This window comes from Apus apus, chromosome 3 (assembly GCF_020740795.1).
Source record: "Apus apus isolate bApuApu2 chromosome 3, bApuApu2.pri.cur, whole genome shotgun sequence".
NCBI classification, from domain to species: domain Eukaryota; kingdom Metazoa; phylum Chordata; class Aves; order Apodiformes; family Apodidae; genus Apus; species Apus apus.
In genome coordinates, this window is record NC_067284.1 from 52146708 (window position 1) to 52152910 (window position 6203).

Genomic DNA, 6203 nt, shown 5'->3' on the forward strand with positions numbered 1-6203 from the left:
CCTGACACTGAAACTCAACCCGAGGTCCCCCAAGGTCTGTATTTTATTTCTGTATTTTCAAAACTGCCTGTCAAGCTAGAACCTCCCTTGCAACTACTCAGTATTGCAGGACTCCATTTTCAAAGGGAGGAGCTGACAGTGTGGCTTTGTTTCATCATGGTGCAGGATGTGGCTTTGGGCCATTGCCATTAAGAGTCAGACTAAATTAAAAAAGAAGCACAAGATGTTTAATCATCACAGACTTTTCTTCAGTAGAACACTCAAATTTCACAGCTAATTTTGTTACCAGAAGTGTTTCTATGATAGGCAGGCACTAATGTTTCACATCCCTACCCTGTTCATCTCTGGAAGGTCCCAAGAGACAGTTAACCCAACTGAAGAGAGAACAGTTGGGCTTAGGACTGGGATCAGCTGCTTCAGCCTGCGAGAGCTGACAGAAAGGTAATAAAGGCATATAGATGGGAGAACTTGAGTGATGGTGACAGTATTTTCTCTCCTAATGAACTTGGGCAGAGGCACATCAGTCTCCCAAGAGCAGCCTGACACTTTGCAGTTCTTTTTCAGCATACTGTTTCTCCAGGATGGTTTGTCTCCACAACCACAGAAGAAATAACCTGCTCCATTTAACACAGTGAGGCAGCAGCAGGTTCTGATCAGTACAACAGTACTAAGAATTGGGGGTTGGTGGTGGTTGTTTTTTTTTTCAGGCCTTGGTGCTAAGGGCTAGACCCACTTCTAGTATTCTGGCAAACCAAAAAAACCCAAGCTACAACTGTGGGTAGAAGGAGAGAAATGATGGACAGCCAACTCAGAGATCCCAGGGGAACCCAAAAGAGTAGTATAGTTGCCTGCACCCTTCTCTAACCCCTCAGAATCATCCTGTCCAACACTGCACACTGCCACCCATGTCCAGCAACTGTGGATTTACAAAGCCACAAGGAATAAAAGACAGCCTGCTACAGCATGCAAATCAATACAACATTAGCTTTTTTTCACCTACATTTTAAAACATTGGTAGGATGTAATGTGCTGGGTTTAATACACCATCCTTAAAAATCTTAACAGGCAAAGGAGTTGCTGTTTGCTGATAAATGAGGTCATCAAATGCACAGGCTGGTTTGCTGTTGAGATGCCAGACACTGGAAGCTCCACACACTTCTCCAGATGCCATGAACACCATTGACCATGAGATAACGTATTAGACATGGCACTAATTACTGCTTTTAAATATCTCAGTGATCTCAGAACACCAAATGCAAAAGACCACAAGATGCTTCAGCTACCTATTGGAGGATTCCATTTGGAGGCTGAATTGAGGATAGAGGTTGAGCAAGTTGGGAACAGAGGGAAAACTTCAAACAAACAAACCAGCCACCTTAAGCCTTTAATCCTGACAGGAAAAAAAAAAAAAAAAAAAAGCTGAGAAAGGCAAATACTTTTTTGCAGCAACAGTATCTCACAGCTAATACATGAAGTATGACAATACCCGATGAGAACTTGACTCCTCTGTTCAATGGAGGGAATATTTTCAATAGCTTCCACTATTTATCCATCACAAGAGTACTGTACAAATTGAGCTAGGAGATCCTAACACCTAGATTTCACAAGATACTGTATATAGCCATCTGGCAGTATTGCAAATACCAGAAAGGTGCCTCCAGTTTCATCTAGTGTAGCTGACCAAACTCAAGAGCTTTTAATATGCACCTTTAATTTTTGAACATCACTACTCTGTAGACAATTTTATCATTACATTATGCTGCTCTTTAAATGCATTCTAACCTGCAACTCTTACCAACACATGTCCTTGGAGACAAAAATGTTGAGGGCTCCCCAAAGACTTAAATAAGGAGACTGTAACAGACTGTAACACTAAATATCTATAAAGTAACCAAACATGTATTCACAGCATTTAGGTATGAGGAGATGAGATCGAATTTTTGCTGCTTTAGAGGCGTGATTAAAGATCACATGGTATCTTGTAGCACATCTAAAATGCCACTAGGCATTTACATTTATGTACTCGAGTTTCACTCTGACGCCTGAAAAGCAGGGCCACAAGCTCTCTTTTTAGATTAGGAAGTTTAGGTTAAAATAGCTTTTAAGAAGAAGGAGGTGGGGTGGAACAAAGGGGAGAAAAGGGAAACGGAAGATATAACTTGGGAAGAAAAGCCTTCCTTTTAAGCAAAAATACTAATTAAAAAAAAAAATCCCCCTAAAAACCCAAGCCTTTTTTTACCTCTTACTAATAAGACAACTGCATAGGAGTGTTAAAATCTGATATAAATAACTATTTCTATTATTAAAAAATAACTCATGCATGCATGTTGATTTTGCTACTGTACTTTCACTATCACACATGAGAGAGACACAGCAACTTAAGCCTCCAAAAGCAGGACACCTACACACACACACAGCAGAAGAGAAGAAGGACAAAATAGAGAGTTTTTTGTTTTCTTTTCATACACTTGAGTGCTTAAGAAAGGATTTTCAGACTTTTCCTTATGATGTGGAAGCAGATACAGGAAAAGGCTGATTATACATTGATTTATAATATTGACACTGTTAGTCTGCAATAGGTTGTTGTAGTATATTTACTAAAGAGGGAGCAGTTAACAGCAATATAAGATGAAAGTTCTCAATGTCCTTTTAATATCTGAGCTTGAGGATGTGAAAGATTGGTGTGTCTAGTTCTGGACTAATTTAAATAATAATAATAACAACAACAAACCAGTCAATCCCCAGTTCCTCCTTCTCTCCCTTGATCACTCTGATTTATTAATATTGAGGATTTTGGTCAAAGACATACTGAAGGGAAATGTTAAAAACTGCTATAATAATTTCCCTCCCTTTCAACTGTTGGAAGCAAAATTCATTTATTTCAACAGCATTTACCTTCAATTTCTTTCCTCACTTTTTCTCAGTCATCTTTTAGTATGATGGAAAAAGAGAGGGAAACATGCTGCCATCTTAAAAAAAGGCAGAGTCTATCCAGAGGAGGTGAAGAGTTTGACTATACCCCATTTCACTTACAGTGGAAGTCCAATGCAGTATGATAAATGGCATTTTCCTCAGCTTTCATGCACAGCTTTGCTCTCTTCCCAAGCAAACTGAAAGGAAAAAAATGAAGCAACCTATAAGAACCAGAAACAAAGCATGGAAAGTCACATTTTGGTTCTAAATGCAAAGCAGAAAATCCTATGTTCTAATGCAGGGGAAGAAAAAAGAACCAACTAAACAGAAAACCAAAAAACCCTCTTATTTTGAAGCAAAATGAGAAGTTCTATTTCAAGAAGTTTCACAACAAAAGAAGAACCTTGTTATCAGTCAGAGATTTTTCAATGATGCTTTTTGTTTTCTTGGCTCACAGATCACAAACACATTTTTTTAAAAGCTAATGCAGTTCCTAAAATACCTTCAAAAAGGTGATGAATTAACCACATTCAAATTTTTCTTCCTGCATCAGATTCAGACTTCAATTATATTATCATCCCACACAACAAAACCAACTCACAGATATGGATGGTGGCTCCCTTTCACACTCATTTGGCAGACTGGCCACAACTATGTGTCATTCTCTTACTGAAGCTACAACCACAGAGCTGGCAAAAGACATTCTCTTCTTTCAGGCCCCAATCCAGCAACTGCTGAAGCCAGGTGGGAGCACTGCAAAGGCTTCACATTGCAAACAGGCTCCTTGGAGCAGCTGAGCCACGCACAGTTGGCAGGCAAAGTCATCTGGAAAGGCACTAGCACTTCACCAGGCAGAACACTGATCTTACCTCAACCACTTGCTTTTAAAACTGTCTTTGTGTTCCTTAGTGTCACACAAGTGACACAGAAAGGTATGAGATAGATACCCAGGAATCACACTCCTGGGTAGCAGAGAAAATGTTAGAAAGCAAGAGGAAGACTCTTTGCTCCCTGTCAACACAGGTCCACAAGAAGCAGGACTGAGAATTCCGTTCTATGTCTTGACATCAAAGGGCAAACATCTGACATTTAAATCATCAAGAACTGCTCATTTTACAGGCTTAATAATATGAATATGTGATTACTTAATTGTATAATCTGGAAGCAATCCTTCAAAACAGAGGCTGTGCAAACAGCCTTGCATTTTATTTAATCCTAACTTTGGAAAAGAACTTCTTGCACATTGTGGCAATGTGTATATAAGAGCACATATGTTCTACTTCTGTTTACTTTAGGACAAACTCAACATAATATGTTTACTTAAAAATTATTCAGAAAGGTAAGCTAAAGAACTTAGCACTGTTGATTGCATGCCATACAGAATTTTCTCAGGCTGCTGAAGTTACCAAATCCAAAAACCCCTCCAAGAGAGAGAGCTGCTGAGAAGAAAGGACTAAAGCACATATCCCCTCTTTGCCAGCATAAAACCCAAACAGGAGAGAGAAATTAGAAGGCCAGCTGCAAGTCTTCTACTGCCACAGAAGTTCACAGAGCACAGAAAAATTTCTATATGCCAATAAGACGACCAGAGTTCACTAGCAAAAATACATGTTCTTTGCAAAACACAAACTGAAGGCACTCACAGAAATAGACTACCAACAACCAGCAGAGGTCTGTTACCTACTCATTTTGCTTTTAAAAGCTCCTCCCACAGTCTACTACAGTTTTAAAAGGCACAAACTGAAAAAATGCAACAAAACAAACCAACAAAAAAAAACCCAAACCAATGTACCCACCCTCCAAAAAAAAAAAGAAGAGAAAAAAGAAAAAAAAAGCCCCACCCTACTAAAATGTTTTGGCTTTCACCAAAAAGGTTATTTAAGGGGAAGTCTTCAGGATTCTTAGTTTTGGTACTACACAACCCCTCAGAACACATAGAGGCACACTGCAAACAATAAAAAGAGCTTATCCAGAGCCCTGTGAAGCAACCTGTTTAAACCTAAAATAACTTCTAAAGTACTCGAGAACAAACTTTTAACACTTTGTTAACTACTCCTTAAAATAGAAAGTAATGACCGCACCAAAAGCAACAAACAGCACCAAAACAACTACCTTTAGCGCTTGCCCTTCAGAAGGTACGTGCAATATAACAAAACTAAACAGCTCTTGTGAACAACTGCTAAAAACACATTAAGATAGAACTATCTCCATCTGGCAGGTTTATTGTCTTAAGAGAAAAAGTTACACCTGTGTCTGAAAGCTTGTTAGGCTGTGGCAGCCTGCATGGGTGTTATTTTTTCAATGCATATGTGTGTGGTTTGCTTTGTCCTGTTTTCTTTTAAACCCTGGAAGAAGGAGCCATGTGTCTACATAGGTGTAGTTCTGTGTGCATGGTCAACAAACCTTCTTGAAAACCTGACTGTAGTAATCATATAATCAGCATTCCAGGGGAGGGAAAAATGCTCAGTGTAAGATGTGGTGAGTCAAACACAAACCCAAGAGGATCTTTCTAGTAGATTATATTATACAAGTCTTAAAGAAAATGAAGATTATATATCTAGTCCTTAACCACAATGGTTTATTTTGCTGTCCTGTAGTCTATGAAAAAGAGTAATTCACGTTATAAGTAAAAAAGGAACTGATGTTAATGTAGTAACTGCTGAGTGTGTAGAAGTTTGATTTAAATGGAGGGTGAAAAGAGATAGAGGAAGCGTAGCACACGAAGGTCTGCTCTTCTATTTTTCCTCTTTCAGTTCATGGTTCCTTCTACTAAGTCTGCTCTCTCTTCTTTTGTGCTAGTACTCAGGATACATACCTCTTCCCTTCCATGCCTTCTAAGTAATTAGGCTGGCCTCATAATCTATGACTAGTTGCTTTTTAACACTGAATTCCTCTGGACAAGATCTATTCTAGAAATTGGAGTAGTGTAAAGCTAGCCACTTTTTTTTTCTCATACACAGACATCTACTACAGTGATCCTTGCCACTTTGGCTCAATTCCAGTAGCTCTCTCCTTAGTGACTTTCCTTAGTTCAAAGGTTGCAGCAATTGTCATAATCTCATGCACGATTCCTAAGGTCAGACTGCTGGTGGCATTCAGGTACCTCCTTTGATTTTCAAAAGCACTGCAGTGAGTTGGGAAACCAAATGTCTTTGCAAACTAACCCCACAATAACCCTGGTCCCAAAATCATCCCTTGTATTGTATTGGCTGAAAACAGACCATGTTCACCCTGGAACACAGAGATAATTATCGATGTCAAGAAATATGTGAGAACCTGATTAAAAGGAA